The sequence below is a fragment of the Acomys russatus genome, chromosome 15, assembly GCF_903995435.1.
Source record: "Acomys russatus chromosome 15, mAcoRus1.1, whole genome shotgun sequence".
NCBI classification, from domain to species: Eukaryota; Metazoa; Chordata; class Mammalia; order Rodentia; family Muridae; genus Acomys; species Acomys russatus.
In genome coordinates, this window is record NC_067151.1 from 5951260 (window position 1) to 5973922 (window position 22663).

Below are 22663 nucleotides of genomic sequence, written 5' to 3' on the forward strand. Positions count from 1 at the left end.
AGCTACAAGAAAAAAGGGCCAAGTAACATATACAGGCAAACCTATCAGAAACACACGTGACTTCTCAGAAGAGACCATAACGGACAAAAAGGCAGTGGCAGATGTCCTCCAAACCCTAAGAGACCACAGATGTCAATCCAGACTACTATACCTAGCAAAACTTAAAATCACCATAGATGGAGAACAATATATTCCATTACAGAAACAAATTTAAACAAAATCTATGCACAAATGCACAACTATAGAAGATAATAGAAGAGAAATTTCTACTTGAAGATGTTAATTAAACACCAAAACCAACAGGATATAAATAACTTCACTATAGCAAAAACAAAAGAAAACAAGAACAGAAACACACTACCACAACCAACATCAAAATAAAAGGAACAGTCACTGGTTATTAATATATCTCAACAATGTATTCAACTCTCCAATAAAAAAAAACATAGAATCATAGAACGGATGGGTAAACAGGATCCATCAATCTGCTGCAAACAAAAAAACACACCCAAGCCAAAGAGATAGACATTACCTGAGAAGAAAGAGCTAGAAAAAAGTTTTCCAAGCAAACAGACCCAGATAGCAAGCTGGAGTAGACATTCTAGTATCTATCAAAATATACTTTCAACAAAAATTAATCTAAAGAGATGAGGAAGAACACTTCATAGTCACTAAAGGAAAGTTCCACCAAGATGACATCTCAATTCTGAGTATCTATGCTCCAAATACAAGTGCACCCAATTTGTAAGAGAAATATTAATAAAGTTTGACCACAGTTCAGATTCTCAGGAAAGCAAGCCTGAGGGACCAATCTCACCCACAGAGGTGCACATAGGAACTGGGAGAAGGAGGAGCTCACTGGTATTCCCTCACTTCCTGGTGAGGATATTCTCATGGGATGTCCCAATAAACTTGCTGTAGATATCTCTTTCAAAATCCCGATTCCCCCCATCTCTCCTAGGCAGAAAACCTGGCCTGGAACAGAGAGGCAAAAATATCCCCTCTGTGAGGAGGCAAAGCTCTAGTTTCGCCAGACCTCATAGGATTGATGGTGGATGTAGTTGGCAAGGCAAGCTGGCTAAGTCATGAAAGCCCTTTATTAAGAACCTAAATTGTTCATGCTGTATTTAGATTTCATCAGGTTATGAAAAGCCACCATAATTTCTATCAGAGGAGGGATATTATCAGTTTTATTCAGAGAAAATTAAACTAGCAGGTTTGTGGAGCAGGAACAGCCAAAGTAAAGTGTCTACATCCCACCTGGGGACAATTATATATGAAAAGAAAAGTCGATGCTTTTGAAATAAAAAAAACTAAAAGGAAATGAAAGTAAGCTTTACCACTATGCATATCTGGTTTATACCCAGCATCTCCACAAGGTCAGTGCAACATAAAGCATCAAGTTGTCCTGTACTAGTATTGTGTTAGTATTTTCCAGTGACGCCATTTTGTAGTTATTGTCCATTGCCATGTTTGCTAGTGCAGTGAAACTTACATAACTGGATAAAGTTTTTTACTTGACTTTTATCAAGTTACAGTGAAACCTGCCTATGTCTAAAGGTCTACTAGATAAGTCTATCACACAAGATAAATATAGATTTAAGAAAAGAACAATATAAAAAAGAAAACAACAATAATCATATAATAAATAAAGAACAAGGTCGTTAAATATAACTGTAATTACAAGATTCTCTCCAGCTACAAAAATACTAAGATCAACAAACAACTATCCAGACATAATAACAAATGAGGAAACAATTTTTAACATCAGTCATACAATTTTGTAAGAGATTTATATCCATTCCATTAGCTGTGTCCTATGGCCTAAGTATCCTTGTATGTTCAATATTGATGAATGGTGCCATTGTGGATCTATAATCCTTTAAAAAATACTGGATTTGTCTTTCCTATCTCATTAATTCCAGGTGTTGTGTGTATTTCTAGTCTGGTGATATAAACATTTATGAGAAAGCAGATATACATGTTTTACACATTTGGGGGTTTGTGTCGCCAAATATAAATTGCATCATTACAAAGGTATGACAACCACAGCCTTGAACGGAGAAGTTGGAGGAAAAAAGAAAGAAGTTCCCTTTCAAATTATGAACTACTATCTAGGTCCATCCAGACTTCTGTAATACTCATACTGACCATGAATATGGTAGATCACTCAAAAACCTTCTGAGCCTTGTTAAATACATATCTGTGTCTACACCACTCTGGCTTCACAGAGGATTTACAAGCCAAGTATCCGTATTTGAGGTGAGTAAAAATGAGGGTTTAATTGGCTAGATATAATGCAAGACCAAAATGCAAGAAAAGGCAGATTGAAGATATAAGCACAAGGTCTGCCCAGCTCCAAACATATGTCTAACCGGGTTTGATACAGAGCACTCAGCTGTGCACCCCAGTGAGACCAATTCAGTGCAGCCATATGCTCACTGCGGTGGAGTATTTGAGGAGTGTGTGGAGCCCGTGAGACACCAACAGGGGGGAAAGAGAAAAATCTGGAGACCGGCATGCTGAGATTAATTAATAGGCATAGTCTTGAGCGACTACAAACAGTATGGTACTGGAACCTTATCCAGAAGCAATTTATAGCCAGTGGCAGAAGGAAGTGATGAAGTGAGGGCTGTGTCTAGGAAATGAAGAATGCTAGAACTATAAGGAGCAACAATGACTAGAAAGGGTAATTCTGGGGTTGATACTACCTGCACCAGAGTATGGGTGGGGATGGTACCAGAAGGTTTTAAGGAGTAAAACAAAGAATACATTAGAACCCAGAGTTTAAAGAAGATGCATCCTAAGATGTGAACGCCAAAGCTCAAAGCACCCATTGCAAACAACTTCCAGAGGCTGCAGTGACCATATGAAGATGTAGATATTAACCAGCTGTGGGAAGGGGTGGTAGTGCACTGCTGTAACCCCAGCTTTGGCAGGTGGAAGTAGGAGCTTTGAGAGTTCAGTCAGCCTTGAGTATGTAGTGAGTCCTGGGAGAGCCTGTTCTACTTAAGATCGTGAGTGTGCTGGGGTGGTGGGTGGCACTGATGTAGAAACAAGTATCTTCTCCATAACCACCATTAAGCATAGAACTCAATCTATTATCTCATTTAATTTCCCCTGTGTGTCGCAAGGTAGAGACCGTTACCATTCTTTTGTAGCATATTGTTAAATACAAGTCAGAAACAAAGCCACTGGAACATTCTTCAACGAGACCAGAGCACAGTGAAATGAAGCCTCCGAAGGAGACACAGTGGAAAGGTTAACAGACTGCTAGCACAAAGTTGCTCTCCTAGTTTCACTCAGAGCTTCCTTCTAGGAGGAACAGTAGCCTGGCAGGCTTCACTAATTTTCTAGTTCACTAATTTTCTCCTTTCTCTGAAGATAGGCTTAAGTGGTTCTATTTGTCCCTTTTTCCTTAAGCTATCTTTAATCTAAATATTCCTCTTCAGTGATATAAGAAAAAAATGGAGAAAATCAGATGTTGAAAAAAGGAGGAGGAGGTCCTCTTCTGTCACACACCTAGGGGAAGGGAATAGGGTGAAAGAGGGAAGGAGGGAGGGAACGGGAAGGTACAAGTGAGGGGATAACAACTGAGATGTAATCTGAATAAATTACTTAAATAGAAAAAAGAAAAACAGACAAAGTAAAAAATTGGCAACATCCTGAAAAACAACCAAGAAGATATCTGAAACACAGACAACAAATTCTGCCTGAGTACACGGCAGAGTTTATAACAGATATCAGACCTTCTCTGAGTAAACAGTGAGGGGAAAGAAGCAGCTGAGAGAGAGGAAGGGGCGCCCAGAGCCTTGAGCTAGTCCACCTGGATTTTCCCTGGAGACCCCTCTCCCTCCCAGCATTTGCCTGGAGGAGCCCTGGCTGGCAGCCCTGAAGGCCTGCCTTGCAGGTCAGCTCTCTGTTGATCTTTCCTTCTCCCCAGCTACCAACATATTTATCCTCCCCCTTGAGCTGACCCTGTTATACCCTTTGTCACAACAATCCATCTTCTCAGTTCTTGTCTTCAACTTGACACTCAGTAAAAACACCAGATGCAGAAGCAAGGGAACTCAGGCTCCCGTGCCTCTCATGAAGGCTGGAGTGGGATGGGAAAGGCGGACCATTACATACAGCTCTTACTCAGACCACTGTGTAGTCACCAATTATCAGGAGATATTTGAGGTTCTCCAGTAGGAAGAAGGGCCTGAATTTAGTGTACGACCAGGAAGTGGCAGTTTAAGGTCAAGAGGTAGAATGTGTTGGACGTGTGCAAAAGGATGTGCAAATGCCATGGAGACTGAGGCAGAATAACAGGCATAAATAGGAGGAAGCTAACAACTTAAGAATTTGTGGGCAATTTTAGGGGTTAGAATAGTATCTCAATACTAAAGTATTATTTCGATATATGTATATGGATACACATAAGAGAAATAACTTAAAAATTCTTGTGTGGAGTAGAATAATTAAATCAGAAAATCAGCATGATGATCAAACTAGCCTTAGTCATTGAGAATATAAGGCACGTCTTTTACATTTTCCAATTTTAATAACCAGACATGGTCCCGTAGAACCTGAAAACACATTTCTTGTGTGAACTATCCCTTGACTCACTCTATAGCTTTTCATCATTTAACACATCACTCTTTTTGGTTGTGGGTTTGGAGTACCTGATCTCTCTAGAACCTTCAGCTTATAGATACTCGAGTAAGAGGGCGTGAAATGGAGTAGCAGAATGGTGTTAAAGGTCAATGCCTTCTTACTCAGCAGAGCAGAGTGCAGATTGCTATGGATATGAGGGAATGCTGCTCAGCAAGGTGGGCATTGGAGGAGGCTATGGCAGCTTTTCCAACAACACGAAGGGAAGGAGATAGAAGCAACACATGTTTATCTTTTTTATTTATTATACAGCTGGACACGTCTAGAGCAAACACCTTTTCTACTGTTGTCTGCTGATGAAAAGTGCCTTACCCATCTGTTCATTTTATTCTGAGGGGGATTGAAAGGGGGACTTATTAACTGTGCAAAAGAGGTTTTATGTTCTCTTCATTTTGAACACACTATGCTTTGGCATCTCAAATATTCGTTTTGAAATCTAGAAACTATTTGGGATCCTGACTTCAAAATGAACAGGTAGGTGAATGGGGTGAAGGAGCAAGCGTAGATGAGACAGAAGGTTCTTAATAAGTCAGGGGCAACTGGTTTGACACATGTGTAAAATACTGCAGGACATGTTTTTCAAACCAATGGGTGACCCTGTGATCTCTCACAAGAAAATGAATAACCACACTGGAGCTCAGAAGAGACAACAGGTAGAGCTTATAGTTTCCCATGATATTAAATTGATGCTCTTTTCTGATCGGGCCACCCATAGGTCATCGCTTGTAGAAACAATTTAATTATGCTTGCCAGTACCTTATAGAGAAGCTAGCAGGAGCAAAGTAGTGTGGCATTTCCCACTCTCTATTTAAACTTATTTTTGGTTGTACTGAGTGGAGTGCCTGGGAAGAATAGGAAATCACCCTTCCTGGTGCCCTGTCTAATTAACATTCCTTAAGAAAAATCTCTTGTTGCCAGAGAATGGCCACCACTTTGGCAGAGGAGATGTGACGCTAAGTTGCCGCTTGGCTTTGTGCCAGTTGTGTCAATCTTGACCCCTCAGAGGATGATTAGCAGAGAGAGCATAGTTAAGCTTCTGTGCCCATTCAGTCTCCATCTTCTGCTGGAATTGGCAAAGACTATAGTGGCTATTGTTTCAGGAGCAACTGTCTATGGAGTTGGACTGAGACCACCAACTTCTTTTATAGAAGACACCAAACACCAACAACGGCTTCTTGCAATTGCTGACCTTGTGCAGTTTGGACAGTAAATCAAATGACAAAAATATTATGCTAGCAATCTTTTTGATATGCAGACATATTTTCTTCTATATTACAACGCCATTTGAACACCTCACAATGATTGGATATAAAACAGTATTCTGTTCATGCCATTTGTGTGGTACATTAATGAACCAACTGTAAGTAACAACTTAATATACACATAGGCATAAAGAATTATAATGCACTTTTCAATAAATCATAAGAATGAAAACAATTCTATTGCATTAGTGATTCTTAATTCATCTTTAAAAGAAAACAAATGTGATTTTCACTAAAACTTTATTTGTTATTTATTTATATTAAAATTTAGGATTTTTAAATAATTCTTTTTTACTTGGGGGGATATGGTACATGATTGTAAAATTTGTGTAACTTCGAATAACAACTGATTTCATGGTTAATTAACAAAAACAAAAGTGAAAAAACAAACAAACAAACAAGCATCAGTTAAGCAGGACACAAATCTTCCATGCTGATGTACTGGCTAAACCGATTAATCTATGGGGATAACATAATCACTGTCTCCAGTGCTATACCCAGTAACAAACCCACTGTCTCCAGTGCTATACCCACTAACAAACCCACCATTTCCAATGCTATGCCCACTAATGAACCCACCATCTCCAGTGCTATACCCACTAATGAACCCACTGTCTCCAGTGCTATACCCACTAACAGACCCACCAACCTCCTACAAATGCTCCCAATCTGATGAAGAAACAGATGGCCCTGTTTAAACTAAATGGGTCATAAAACAAAAACAAAAGTCATGAGCCTGGGAAAGTGATTGGTGGAGATGGGGTTATTGACAGAGATGAAAGGGAAATCATCGAATGTGGGAGAGAAGAGAGTAATCCAAATTACGTTATGTCCATGTATGGAATTTCAAAACAGCAGATTTAATATATTTAAAAGGCTACCTCTTAGCTACTCATAATTAGAAATAGTTTATCACTAAAATATTAACTAAGTCAATGTCATTAAAGAATTCCCTGGCCCGCTCTAAAATGAACTGTAAAAAATATTTTTTCTAAACCACCAATAAAACAACTCAACATAAAGCAAAATGGAACAAGCTAGTAAGTGCAATGGCTCATCAATGGAAATCTATAGAGGCTAGAACAATGTTAATTATATATTGAACAAAGCCCAGTACTATTAATAGGCCATTCAAGGTGGTCTTCTTGGCTCCCAACAAGGAAAATGGATGACAAACAACTTATAAAATAAGCTAGTGAATGGAATGGCAATACATCATATGTATATATGCACGAAATTGTTTTCAAAGCTATAAATTTTGTTTTAAAAAATAATCTATAGTTAGTTGACAGTTTCATATGCTGGGGAGAAGCCCAAAGCCTTGCCATTGTGAAGGTTGTAGACACTGATATTATGGGGTCACTTGAATATTAAAGGAGTTTCAGCTTGGGATGTTATTATTAAAGACTACAGCTCTAAATTATCAAGAACTTTGGCATCCTCAGAACATAAGTACACTTGGCACAATTGAAGAAGTCATGAAACTGGTGATGTTCTTACCCATAAGAAAAGGATAGATAACATTGTCACTTGTGTGTAAAGTTTTGGACAGCTGTGTAATACAGATTTAAATCAAAAATGACAGATGCACTGACTTGAAACATAATGGCTGCTGAAGTGAACCTGTATGCCTTTTAGGTTAACTATTGAGTGCCTTAAGTATTGCTTTCAGGTGCAGAAAGTGTGACAAGCTGTTGACCAATGTTATAAGGAGGAAGCAGAGTTTATTGTTCAGTAGTCTCTGAAGATAGTTTGTTTTTCAAAGGCAAAAATCTTAGGCCACTGATGATCACAACTTGACTTTCATTAAGTTGATATTCGCTGATTAACTTTGAAAGCATACTGAATATTCCATAAGCTAGTATAAAATTATTAACTATGATTTTGTAAATGAAAATTAATTTATCTTTATGTTGTGAATGAAAAAAAGAAATAAAAGAAAAAACATGACTGGTCCCAGGTTTTGGCACCAAATGAGAAAAAAAGAGATAGAGAGAGAAATTAAAAAGGAAAAGCAAAGGAAACTTGACTGGACCTGGGTTTCAGCACAAAATGGGAAGAAAGAAAGAAAGAAAGAAAGAAAGGCTAAGAAAGGAAGGAAGGAATGGAGGGAGGAAGAGAAGGAGGTGGAAAAGAAGAAAAAAGGAAAGGAAACAGAAACATGACTGCTTCTGTGTTTCAGCACCAAATGAATGGAGAGAGGGGGCGGGACACCTTAGCCATTTGTCCCAGGTTTGAAACCTAACAAGCTGTATGCTTGTATTTTCCCTGAAAACCTAAAATATATACCATGTGTATCAAAAAACAAGAACTGGGATTGCTGATATTACATAGACCTGATGGTGTATATTTATATGAAACAGAAATCACTGTTTCATTTGAGTGATTTCAAAAGGAACACTGACTGACTTCTATAGAGTTCTTTAGATAAGAGCAGATGTAAGAAATCTACATTTAATGAAATAGCTGTCCAATATTCTACATACTCGAAAACTTTGTCTCCTGTCCGTACATCTACTATCACCACCAAATAAATATAGGTAAATAAGTAAATAGATAAAATATGAATAAGCAAACCAATGATTAATCTATTTGTTGTACAAACAATGCAAGTATAAATGAGTTTTGGGAACTGATAAAGGGATAAATGTGTTGTCCATTGTGAGCACCACCGAAAGGAAAGCATGGTTCTAAATCTGCACTTTGGCAATTTAATCATTAAAGATGTATAGTACAGAAAACAAAACAAACAAACAAAACAAAAACAAAAAACCACTGTGCAGCCTTTCAGAAAGGAATCAGACCAAACAAAAAGCACAAAGAAAGACATGGAGTCTGTTTATATAGGTCAACTTCTCCTCACCATGGGGCTGGCCCTGGGATGTTCTTGATTTGGGAGGAGTATGGAAAGAGGAATAGATATATTATTAAAAGAAGAATTTTAATAAGCCAAATTTCTGAAGAAAAGAAGAAGGAGGAGGAGGAAGAGGAGGAGGAGGAAAAAGAAGAGGAGGAGGAGGAGGAAGAATAAGTACTTTGTGCAAAAGTTTGGCTGACACATAGTTGAAATGCTAACTAATACTGCCATGCAAGTCAAGGAAAGTTAAAAAAAAATTTTAAATATATTTCACAAGTTCCACAAAAGCTTCAGGGCTCAGAACTAACTCTTACTATGGCAACTTCATTTGGGTGGTCTGGTCTCAGCCTGAAAGTTTATTTGCTGTGATATATCAGTCTTGTTTGGGGGTTTGCTTCTTCTTTTTCTTTTTCTTTCTTTCTTTCTTTTTTTTTTTTAAACTATCTCTAGCACTAACTTAGCTTGTATTTGTTCCAAAATGAATTTCATGTTTAACTTGTTTTTCTTAATTAAACTTCCTTTAGCAGTTGCTAATACATGTGTTATTAAAACTCATTCATATTTGCCTGACATATTTGTCTGCATATCCATATACTGAAGTGCTTTGTGCTGTATATATGAAGAAACTTAAATCGTAAATATGGAGACTTGAATGCTTTATGAATGTCAAGATGAGAGAGTGCCTGCAAGACCCATAAGGTTTCACACAAGAGAGGCATTTCTGCTGAATCTCACGTGCTGACACATCCCTGACCTATAAACTCTGCCGTGACAGTGGCAGTAAATGACTGTCCATTGAGTAGAATTCCTCTCGTACATGGCATGGAAATAGGCACAGACGAGATTATATTGACTTCTATAAAAAGAATTCATATAAAATCCCCCCGAAGTTTAATGTCTAATAATTTCAAATGCCTGGAGTGATTTATTAGTATTCTCTGACTTCAGCTAAGCTTTCATTTTGCAGTCTTTTTTTTTTTTTTTTTTTGCCCCCAACAGATATGCTTCCAAAAAAAAATCATAAGTTTAGTTTTTCTTTTCCTTTTTTCTTTTTTCTTTCTTTCTTTCTTTCTTCCTTTTTTTCGGGGGGGGAGGGAAGGGAACAAAGATAATCCACATTCTTTTACATGAGTATATCAATGACTGATATGAATCAACATGTTTTCATCACCATCAGGCTAAGTACTCAGACAACAACTTTGCTATTCAAGAATCCTCCCTGGAGGTAGCTGGGGATGTTGCTATCTAGGGGCCATAAAGATTTGCCACCCCAAGATATTATGGGTTATCTTTTAAGAAGTAATGAAAAAATATATTCTAAATTTGTTAAGGGATAAGGGTATTTATTAATTTCATCTTTATATTTCTGTACTTTGCAAATTTTAAAGATTAAACATTGAAGTTTCAAATTCATATAAGGTTAGTCATTTTATTGCAGGTCCCAATAAAGCAAAAGCGAAAAGTTTTATTCTACAGATGAGTATGCTGAATTTCAATAACATAGAAAAATAAAACTTGCCTCTCTCATTTCACTTCCATTTAAGAGCAGGTAGACCTTCAATTTTTAAAAAAACAATGGACAATGACACTGAATGTAGTTAATCATCTCAGAAGCATGGAAACTACAGACACTATGTCAGGAGTTTGGGGGTTCCAGGACAGTTAAACAACGTGGAAGACAGCAGTACCCGTGGGAATGCGACAGCAGTACCCCACCCACACCAACAGCTTTGGGCCATCCAATGTAAATCTTTCGATTTACATTAAGAACAGTGTTTTCAATTTTCAGCACTAATTATGAACCTTTTAGTTGAAATTAGACATTTTATGTCGCTCTAATATAAAATAAAAGGGATTAAGCAAGGACACTGTGTTCCTTTGAGTAACTACCACAACATGTGTGCTGAAGAAGACAGAACAAAATGTAGTTAATTTACCCACTGAACACTGCAGGTGACTCACCAGTTCAGTAAGTGGTCCATTCTATTTGTCAAACTGTACTGAGCCTCTGTTCATTGATTTGGCTGTACTTCCAAACTTTCCAGTGTGGTGTGTGGTTCTCTAGAGGCGATTTCCTTTGCTATTGGCTGTCTGACGTGGAATAAGGACCTACAAGGCTTATCAGAAGTGTGTGTGGGGAGATCCTCTAGAAACATAACCAACCCTCCCAGCAGAGGATACAAGAGAAGATCACAGCTGCCCCTTTTGTTTTTCATTAGCAAAAGAGACCATAATGAAGCCTTAAAAAAAGTCACCTACTCTTGACAGAAAAATATTTCCCAGCTACTGTAGAGGTGAGTGAGCTTACTCACTCATCAGCAGTCTGAGACTCGCAATCACTACTAGTTCACTGCTTTCAGAAAATGCAAATTAATCTTTAAAAGGACCTCCATTTTTGAATTTCCAATCACTTTTATGTCAATAATTCTGTTCTCAATTAGCCTGAAGAGAGATATATTAACCCATCTACCACTCACCATGCCTTATTTATTTGTATTATCAGTTAATATTAATTGCATTAATTTAATCAGATGTTAAATATTCCTGGACTGTGTGGCAAGGAGCAGTGGCTCGAATGTACCAACACACAGAACATCCATTCTTTTCCTTCCAAGGCACACAAACCACGTGACAGAAGCATGGATAAGAGTCAGCGCAGCTATCTGCAGAAAACAAATGCGCTTGTAGAAACTCCCGTGAACCTATTACTTTAGAAAGGGTTAACCAAAGCCCACTGCAACAGGAAACATCCATGTTTCTGCTTTAGAAACAATGGAACACCAAAAGTTTTCAACTTGGCTATTGCATCTCAAAAACACAAATTTCATATGCTACCTTCAGAATTCAGTTTAAAAAGACACAAACAAACCCAGGGGGGAAGTTTGGTAAGACTCCTCTTCTCATAGCCAGTATGCATGAAGTGTTGGAAGTTTGTCAAGTAAGTGTGAGTAGGAGCTCAGATGACATTGAAGAGTGGTCTCTGATGAGTCCAGACTCAAAGGAGAGTCTTTAATGTTAAATGGTACGGGTATCTGCACACATTTCACAATCTATCAACACAAATGTTGGGGAAATACCTAATGCTTTCTTTGGGAGACTAAAATACACCAGCTGCAACATTTTATATCATGACAATTACCAATCTTCATTTTATTTCAACGCATTTGAGAGCTTGCTAATTCAAAAGCGAATGCATGGCCTTAAATAGAAAAAAGCCAACTAAAACACACTGAAGTGTGAAGGGATGTGAGGGACTTTCATCAATCTAAGCCATCTATAGACATTTCCATGCAATTCATAAATATATATTATACACATGTAAATATATACAATATATTTATGTAAATTGTGCTGGAGCTATGTGAGAATAATGATCTTTTCTGGATTCCAAAGCAACTTTTACGTTCCTAAGTCAATTAATATTCACACATTTGAGAGATTAATTTTAATTACTGCTGGTGAAATCGATTTCCTTCTGTGAGCACAGAGGAGTTTTTCTTGAGAGCTACAAGATTTCTTTAACTAAAAAAAAAAAAAAAAAAAAAAGAAAAAAAAATTAACCTCGATTCAGCTGCAAGAAAATCTCTAGAAACTGAACCACTCAGAGCTCACTGGGAAAGAAAAAGCTAGGAATCAGGAGCAGGGCAAAGCAGGCTAGAATCACAAATGCAGCTACATGCCTGGTGCCCTCGCCAGCCTGGGCCCTGGGCTCAAAATGCTGCAAAGAAGCTCATCTCACTCAAGAAAGTTAAGTCGGACTGTATTATGCAAAGTCCTACAAGGCAGTCACAAGATAACCTGTGTGGCAGAATCCCACTTCTTTCTCCTGGATCAGATACAGCGACTGTAACTCTTTAGTGTCCGACTGGAAGAAAGAGGTGGTGGGGAAGGGCAGGAAGAAACAGAGGGAGGGAATGTCGGAGCTTCTGAATAAGGCCACCCTTTTGCTGACTGCATCTCCAGCAAAATCCCCCTAGAAGCTTAGGCAGGCTGGGAAACTGGGCCGAGGCAGTACAGTGTGAACCTGAGCTCTCCCCTCCGGCTCCCAAGCAGGATTTTCAAAAGCACTGGCTGTCTCTTCCCCTTAAAGTACTGCTCGGAGAAATATCACCAGGTCCAAGAGGAATCTCCCTGCTGAGAGAATTTTTTTTTTAACAACGTAAAGTTGAGAGGCAGGAAGCTGCTTGGCTTCCCCACTGACACTAGGAAAGCCAGGTTTTGAGGCTGGGTGCGGGTGGAGCGGTCGCGATGCCTGGGCGATGCGCGAGGCGGACTTCCAGGCTGCTCGCCCCATTTCTCCGGCGCGGCTTCCGCAACCCCTTCCGCACAGCGATACCCAAACCCGCAGCCCTTCCCGGAGGAAAGAGCCACAAACTTACCCTCAGCAAGACACGTCCACGGAGGGAGCCCCCTCATCTTCCCCCAGTCCTCCTTCAATTATTCAAGGAGACAGTTTTAACAACACTTCGCTGTCAAATTCAAGTCCAAATTGTCAAAGTATTTACCAGTCTGTAGATGCTTTCTTTTCAACCCCTGGACCTGGGTAATTCTTGTTTCAGTATTCAAGATGCTTCCTTTATTATTATTTTTTTTCTTTAAGCAGCCGCAACCCTGGTTCCACCTCCCCCTCCCTCTTTATTCACCCACGGACACTTCCTAAACGTGTGGATTGATGCTTTTTTCTCTCCAGATGCTGCCACGATTCCGAATCCTGGAGAACCAAAACCGCATCCGTGTAATTCCGACCATCAGGCAAGAAATACAAACGATCAAACAACGTTACTTCTTTGAGCTGCGATCAGATAATCCTACTAATCCAATAGATTTATCTCGATTGGAAATTGACCTCAAAAATGAATTCCCAGAGCTGCTGTCCAGTAGGACGAGTCCGTAGCCCTATCCGGGTTACCAAAGAGCTGTGCTTTCTTCCTTTCCTTTCTCTCTTTCTTTCCTTTCTTTTTTCTAAAAATCTTTTTGGATTCTGGGTGCACTGCTCGGGGGAAAAAATGCCAAGGACCCTGGTTTCCCCTAATACAGGTTTCTACTCCAAATCGGTGCAGAATGAAAAATGATACAAAGGTACCCCTAGTGGCTCGAGGCGATATTGCAGGGATTTCACTCCACCAACCCGCCCCCGCCGCCCGGCCCCCCTTCCTCATCCCTCTTTACCTTTTCCACCTCTGTCCCTGCCCCCTGGCTTCTGGGGATAACTTGCTGTTTTAGTTACTAAGGACCTGAACCCCAATTAATACTACCAAAATAAAGCCGTCTAAGCATATAGGATGAGTTTTCCCTTACACTGGAAGACTGAAAAAATCTGTGTTTCTGACCCTTCTCATTTAAGGCCATCCCACTCCCATAGATTTGGTAGCTAAAATGCCAATAAGGGGAGGCACTGTGATTTCAAAAATATGTATTTGTGTTCTAAATAGTCAATACACACACACACACACACACACACACACACACACACACACACACACACAGAAGCTTGGTCTTCCTGAAATATTGTTTTTAGAAAACGATTTAATGGTGTGTTTCTCTTGAATAAATAAAATAAAGGATATCAATTTTTCATGAAATTATATCATTTTGGATTTTAAAAACTATCCCATTAAATGTATTTATCTATGTATATGTGTAAACCTGCATGTGCAAGCACGCATGCCAGAGCAGAACTTTCAGGACCTGTGGACCCTGGAGATGCAAACCAAGTCTTCAGGTTTGGTGTGATTTTATTATTGTTATTATTATTATTGTTATTATTATTATTTTGTGAGCATGGGTGCTGAGAAGGGAACTTGGGGTCTCTGTAGGGCTGTAAGCACCCTCGGTTACAAAGCCTTTTCTCTAACCCCTCGTTTTGGATTTTTTATATCTGTTTAGACAAGCAGGTATAAGGTCTCTGAACGTTCAGGGAAAGGGCAACGCCTAACCATCATGACCCAGGCTTCCACGATGCTTACTTGAAACCTTCAGAGTTCAGTGGCCTCTACGTCAGCACTAGGACTTCTGACAGGTTTCAAAGAAAAGGATCAATGCAGTGAATTTCAGGCCTCTGTTGTGAAGCAGTATTCCACATGGTCTCACAAACAGTGTCTATCAATAAGCCAGCCAGCTTTCTAAAATGAAGATTCTAGGTCTTTAGGACTGAGATTCTCCAATTTTAACAAGCCCTCTGAGAACACTTTGATTATCAAGGGCCCGGCAAAATACAGGAGTTGGATTCTCTTTCATGCTGACGGGTTCTGTAGCTGCAAAAACAGGAAAATTTTTCTTAACTGACTAAATAATTAAGCCTTTAAGTGTATGAACTGCTAAAGAGTCAAGAGACATTCTTTCTACCACTGGCTTTGCTGTTAATTGGCTATGTGACTTTGAGCAGTAACTTTTTGCCTATGGTTAATTTATCTATTAAGATTCAAAACAAATCAACAAATGCACATACTCCTAGATGGAAGATTCCATTTCACAAATTCCTCTATAATACAAATAAAATTATTATTAAAATATCACTACAGTTTTTTTTTTACAGAACCTGAAATGTTACTCTTGAAATATAGATACAAAAACAAAGGCTTTAAAAAAACTGTTTAATAAAAATCGTAGGAAGAAACTTTATGGAGTTTCAATGTGAACCATTAAGTCTTAATCCAGATTGGCTGCAGTTAAGGTTCTGTCAAAGAAACTAGTTCACAGGAATACACAAGAAAGTGAATAAATGCCAGATGACATTAGAATGCAATGAAGGCACGGGACCTATTCCGATGCTTCATCATGCAAATGAAAAAAAATGTTAAATTTTTTTAACCTCTCATCATCCTTGAGTTTGTGTTTAAGGTAGCATAAGGGACAAAAAAGCATAAAGTACTTATATTTTCTCATAAAAATATTTTCAACAATATGACAAGTCAAAACAGACTGTGAAGATGAAGAATCACTTGACTGAGGAGAAGACTCACTGTCCAATAAGGGCCTGAGAAGGGCACTCAGAGATCACTAGTCATTAGAGAAATTCACAGCAAGATGATACGATGGCACTTCACAGCCATGAAATTGGCTAAAATCGCAGATCTTGGAGCTCTGCATAATGATGAAGATGTGAGAAAGCCATGGAGAAGAGAAAGAGGGAGAGTTCAGAGGGCCCAGAAAGGAGCTAAAAAAAATCTCTGAATAATCTCACAACATGTAAGGTCATCTTTCAATTCTTAGAAGTAAGTCATTGCCTGATTGATGAAAAATTTAAAAAAAAACTGAAAACATAAAGTCTAACTATTTCTGAGTCAATAGAATATTAACATGCTGTAATAGAACAAATATCATAGAAAAAATTAAAGTCCCTTTGATACTTGAGTTACTATGGATAATTTCAGAAATAATATATAGACAAAATATTGGCTATTACCTAAGATATATAAGGATATTAATTATTAAGTATATGTAAAAAAATTAAATACAATGGTACTGGAGAGATGACTCATTGGTCAGCACCATTTGCTGCTCCTGCAAAAACAATCTGGGTTTGATTCTCAAAACTCACATGGCAGCTCACAACCATCAGTACTTCCAGATTCAGTGTCTGATGTCTTTTTGTGGGCTCCATGGTTACCAATCATGCATGTGGTGCATATACACACATACATACGTGAAGACAAACACTCATATACATAAGGAATACATACAAGTGAATCTTGAAAGCATGGAAAAATAATGGGGTCTATTAATTCTGGGAGCATGCATGTGCAGCTCCAGTTTATCATCTGAGTAAGATAATGAACACAATTCAGTGCCATGATTACCTCTGAGAAGGATTGGGGTAATGAATGCCATACCAGCATCCTGAATTCTCTCACCTGAATCCATAGTGCTTTATTTCCCACACTGTATCTTGACCTACTCTTATATAAATTAATTCTATACCTGAACTACCTCATTAGTACAAAACACTTAGGCTAGATGATTTTTGCGCACCCTTAGAGCATTATAAAAATTTTTGATTACAAGTTACACCTTTCAGAGGAAAATAACTTAATGATTTTGAGTGCAAGGGAAGGAAATTTTTATTTAATGAAAAAAAAAAAAAACCCACAAGCATAGAATAAGTCAATGTAGATATACAAAAATGTGTAAGAAATCAGTTTTTTGTTTTACAGAAAATATATTCTTCATTCAATTCTCCTACAATAAATCCCAACCACAGTTTCCCCTCCCTCTACACCTCCTTGCTCCCCCATCTACCCTCTCCCCAAGATCTACTCCCCTTCCATTTTTCCTCTTCAGAAAGCAAAGGGCCTCTAAGAGACAGCAACCAAACAGAACAAACAGGATACAATAAGACAGGACAAAAGCCCTCACACAAAGGCTAGACAAAGCAACCCAGTAGGAAGCAAAGGATTAGGCAAAAGAATCAGAGACACAACTGCCAGCACTGCTAAGATCCCAACAAGAAATCCAAGCTATCAGCCATAACATACACACAGAAGACCTGGTGCAGGCCTGTGGAGGCCCAATGATGCCACTGCCATCTCTGTGAGCCCATGTCAGCCCTGCTTAGTTGATGCAGTGGGCCATATTCTCCTTATGTCTTCCATCCCTCCATCCTAAAGTCTTTCCTTCTGCTCTCTCAGGGATCCTGATCTCCCATGGGAGGGATCTGAGGGAGACATCCAATTTAGACCCTTTCTCTGTATAATGTCTGGTGGGGTGTCTCACCTGCTCCCATCTGCTGCAGGAGGAAGCCTATCTGATTATATCCTGACAAGGCACTGGTCTTGAGTATAGCAGAATATCGCTCAAGTCATTTTATTATCTATCTATCTATCTATCTATCTATCTATCTATCTATCATCTATCTATCTATCCATCATCTATCTATCCATATATCATCTATCTATCTACCTTTTTTTGCCAATTATGATTGCTTCTACTGTAGTTCTCTGAGCTATCCAGTCTCTGGTTCTTGGCCGTCTTAGCAGTGTACAGCATGGTCTCCCTCTATTGGAATGGGCCCCATGTTAAACCAAACATTGGTTGGCCATTCCCACAAGTTCTGTGCCATGATTGCCCCAGCACATCTTGCCAGCAGGACAGATGGAAGATGGAGAGTTTTGTGCCTGTGTTGGTGTCCAGATTTTCTTTTCGATAGCATGTAGAGTGCCTTCTCATGCCAAAGGGACTAGAACATAGGGTTAGAAATTTGATGAAGGCACCAGCTTCACATCTCTGTGTTTAAGGAGTTGTGTGGATGTTGTTGACAAAGGGCTCCGCTGTTAGTTTTCCAGAATGAGTATGACCTTCAGCTCTAGTATCAACTGGGGTTGTTTAGGCTTCTACATAGCACGTCCTAGGCTAACAATTCAACCCAATGTAACCCAGTCCCACGACTGGAAGTCTTGCTGGCTACAAAAGATAGCCAGTTCAGACTCCATATCCTCCATTGTGAGGAGTACTCACTAGGGTCATAGGTTCTAGGAAATATCCACTGCACTGGGTCTCTACACTGATCCCCCAAATGCCCCCATTCCAGCTGTCTCTCCAGTACCGACTCCCTCTGTCCTCCCAACACCTGATGATCCCTCCTGCTCCCATCCCCATACAGCCCAGGCCACTTGCAGCATCTATTGTCTTTCCCCTTCCCAGGGAGATCCATTCATGCCGCTGGAGCCCTCCTCTTAACCTATCCTCTCTGAGTCTGTGGATTATAGCTTGATTATCCTTTACATAAGAGCTAATATCCACTTATAAGTGAATGCACACCATATTTATCTTTCTGGGTCTGGATTACCTCACTTAAGATGACTTTTTCTCTAGTTGCATCCATCTGCCTGAAATTTTCATGTCACTTTTCAACAGCTAAGTATTGTGTAAATGTACCAGGTTTTCTTTATCCATTCTTCAGTTGAAGCACATCTAGTTTGATTCCAGTTTCTAGCTATTATAAATAAATCTCCTATAAACATAGTTGAGCACATGTTCTTGTGGTAAGATGGAGCATCCTTTGGATATGTGCCCAGGAGTGATATGGCTGGGTCCTTGGGGTAGATTGATTCCCTATTTTCTGAGAAACTGCCATATTGTTTATCAAAGTAGCTGTGGAAGTTTGTACTCTCACCAGCAATACTGGAGTGTTCCCCTTCCTCCACTTCCTCACCAGCATGACCTGTCATTTGTGTTATTGATCTTAGCCATTCTGCCAGGTATAAGAAGGAATCTCAAAGTATTTGACTTTCCATTTCCTTGATGGCTAGGGATGTTGAACATTTCTTTAGCATTTCTGTGTCTTCTGAGATTCATCTACTGAGAATTCTCTGTTTATATCTGTACCCCATTTTGAAATTAGATCATTTGTTTTTTAATATCTAGTTTCTTGAGAACTATATGTATTTTGGGTATTAGACCTCTATTGGATGTGGACATGATAAAAATATTTTCCTATATAGTACCTAACTCTTTGTCCTATTGACAGTGTCCATTGCTTTACAGAAGTTTTTCAATTTCATAAAGTTTCATTTATTAATTGTTGATATTAGTGCCTGTGCTATCAGTGTTCTGTTTAGAAAGTTGTCTCTGGTGTCAAATGTGTTCAAGGCTGTTCTCAATGTTCAGTGTACTTGGTATTATGTTGAAGTCTTTGATCCACTTGTACTTGAGTTGTGTACAGGGTGAGAAATTTGCAGTATTTACATTCTTCTACATGCAGGCATCCAGTTTGATGCACCATTTGTTAAAAAAATATTTCTTTTTTTTTCCAGTGTACATTTCTGGCTTCCTCATTAAAAATTAAGTGTCCATAGTTGTCTGAGTCTTCAGTTCAACTCCCCTGATCAATGTATCTGGGATTTTTTTGTCAACACCACATAGTTTTTATTATTATAGCTTGGTGGTACAGGTTAAAATCAGGGATGGTGATACCTCCAACAGAGAACTCAGAATTGTATAAATTTTCTTTTAAAAGAAATGTTAAAACACACTATTTTCTATTTCTAGGAAGTAAAAGTGAATTCAAAGTTATTTGTTTCTATAATAAGTAATACAATCATCAGATGGCAAGCAATGTCACTATCTAAATGGAGGAAATGTGGCTGAAATATGGGCAGACCTGTAATACTTAACAAGAAGCCTCTTTTATTTTCCTATGAGCTCATAACCAGTAACTGGACTCTGAGGCGGAGCAATGGATGATCAATTGATCATGCTTTGTCTCACAAGTTAGTGAGAAACTACCAAAGCCAGAGAAGCTATAGGCAAAATTATAGCAGAAAAATTCCTACCAGAACATTTCAAATATATACATGAATTCCAAAGGAAGATTTGTCCATACAATTAATAACAAATGAAAATTTCATTTCAAAGTCACTTGGCATTATATTATATGCCCCCATCCCAGGAGAAGACACTAAATATTAGGTACCAGTTTATAAAAGCTAGTTTTCAGCTATGATGAGCAGTGTGAAATGCAGGCTCTCATCTCACTGGGCTGGAGAAATATGCGATCAGCTTCCACCATTGAGACTTTCCAGGAAATAACTAATGCATTTCTTTATGATGAAACCCTGAGATGACAATTTAATATCAACAGAGCAGACAGGGAGGAGGGATATGCAATGTTTATAAAATCTGAATAAGATGACATATCTTTTGAGCAAAAGCTTATCAAACCTCCTTGCATTTGGGGAGTAACCCTAATAATGTCACAAGAGCAGTCACTTTGCAAATGATGACATCTCCGAATCCTCACTAGGCCTGAACCACTAAAGTCTTGGTTGTAAATAGGTAGCAGAACTATTGATTTGGGCCCAGGGGTCCCGTTCAAACTAAGGCACCAGCCAAGGACAATACAGGCGGTAAACTTTAAACCCCCACCCAGATCTAGCCAATGGGCAGAACAGTCTCCACACTTGAGTGGAGAGTGGGATATGACTTTCTCATGTACTCTGGTGCCTCACATTTGACCATGTCCCCTGGAGGGGGAGACCTGGTGGCACTCAGAGGAAGGACAGCAGGGTACCAAGAAGAGACTTGATACCCTATGAGCATATACAGGGGGAGGAAATCCCCCTCAGTCACAGTCATAGGGGAGGGGAATAAGGGGAAAAGGGAGGGAGGGAAGAATGGGAGGATACAAGGGATGGGATAACCATTGAGATGTAACAAGAATAAATTAATAAAAAAATAAAAAATAAATAAGTTTAAAAAAAAGAAATACTATGGAATCCACACTAAACAACTGTTGGATATCGACACTGAGCTGAAGGTTTATTTTCAGTGTTTGAGTTCAAACTGGGCTAGCAGTTTAAATTAGCCAGTGACAGAAAATGAGTGAAAGATGTCAGAGGTTGATACCAGGACCAGGAAAGGGGGCTAACAGTGAAATGTGCAGCAAACTCCCAGTCTCTACAAAAACATTGGTGATTTACTTGATTTAGTATCCCCTATGGAACAAGTGATTGGTGAGTAAGTGAATTCATAGATAAAACAATGATGCCAAATGATATATAAAACATCATTATTATCTGCTTTGGATGGATTTTCTAATCGCTGCAGAAACTGAGAGTAATAGAGGAGGGAGGCAAAGAATTATGATGACTTCCAGTGCAGAATGAGGGCCAGAAGGAACAGGCCTGAGTGCTGTGGCAACTCTGATTAGACTATATCACTATAATGTCAGCCATAGGAAAACCTGGGATAAGAAAACGCATTCAGCTTTTGCTTATGTAGCTAGTAAAAAAGCCATTGTTGATTGATTAATGTCACATGGGCCATGTAAAGAAATGAACAGCAAGATGTCACTACAAAAGAAACGAGAAGGGTATGTTATTGGTTTTAATATGAAAGGACTATCCAGAAAAGAATCACAGTGTGTATTTTTGTAAATAAATGAAAATGACCTTTATTTTTGAATTTTTTCATACACTATATTTTGGTCGTATGCTTCCCTGTCCCCTCAAGTCACGGGTGATCTCAATCTTTTATGACAAAGTCTGATAGCCTAGGTTCCAACTACTTCCAAACGCTTTAGGATAGTATACTCATTTTAAGAAAGGTAAATAGCATTTACGTGGAAAAACACAGATTTTTCAGGTAACCTACAGGAAAAACATCCCACCTCCTTTCTTCAAAATTCGCCTGCTGTACATTCCTACCAAGTGTTCAAGACTTGAATCTAAATGAATGGCATTCAGGAATTCTAAAAGGCATAAAATGAAAAGCAATGCAACATTACAACTGTAGCAAAAGTGTCTGCTTCCAAGAGGTCTCCTTCTACTGGTAGCTGTGCACAGCACAGGATGCTGCTTAATTAGGAAAGCTACTTAAAACACTTGACTGATGCGAAATATTTCAGGTATGTACTAAAAGAACACACCTGCTTGGGTGCTAAATTTACCAGATGCATCTTAAGTGCCACCATTGAAGACTGCTAATGCGAACTAACGCACAATGAGGAAGCCTAGATATTTTAGGATGGGGCCTCTACGTTAAGAAATCAAACCTCATCAAGGTCACTTAGGAGGGCAAAGTGTGTGTGTGTGTGTGTGTGTGTGTGTGTGTGTGTGTGTGTGTGTGTGTGTGTGTGTTGTTGCTGATGCTGTCCCCGGGGCTTGGCTCAAGTAGCAGCTGTGTTCCTGTGTAAACTTTTCTTTCCTGGATGAAACATATTTTTTGTTTTGTTTTGTTTTGGTTTTGGGTTTGGTTTTTTTTTTTTTTTTTTTTTTTTTTTTTTTGGTTTGGTTTTTTGAGACAGGGTTTCTCTGTGTAGCCTTGGCTGTCCTGGACTTACTTAGTAGACCAGGCTGGCCTTGAACTCACAGAGATCCACCTGCCTCTGCCTCCCGAGTGCTGGGATTAGAAACATATTTTCAAAGGACTTTGAAGTTGAGAAAAGTTTGAT

General features: G+C 38.9%; 1 protein-coding gene across 13 annotated transcripts in view; it reads right to left on the minus strand.

The window, feature by feature from the left end:
- The window catches only part of Nlgn1 (neuroligin 1), a 901455-nt gene that overhangs the window by 704755 nt on the left and 174037 nt on the right, over positions 1-22663 (minus strand). Inside the window, exon 1 of one of the 13 annotated variants that reach the window (XM_051156976.1) lies at positions 13155-13839. The exons of the other annotated variants lie outside the window; for them this stretch is intronic. The gene's annotated coding sequence lies outside the window, so the exon portion shown is untranslated. Of the gene's footprint in view, positions 1-13154; positions 13840-22663 lie in introns of those variants that run through there. 13 annotated transcript variants of the gene reach the window in all.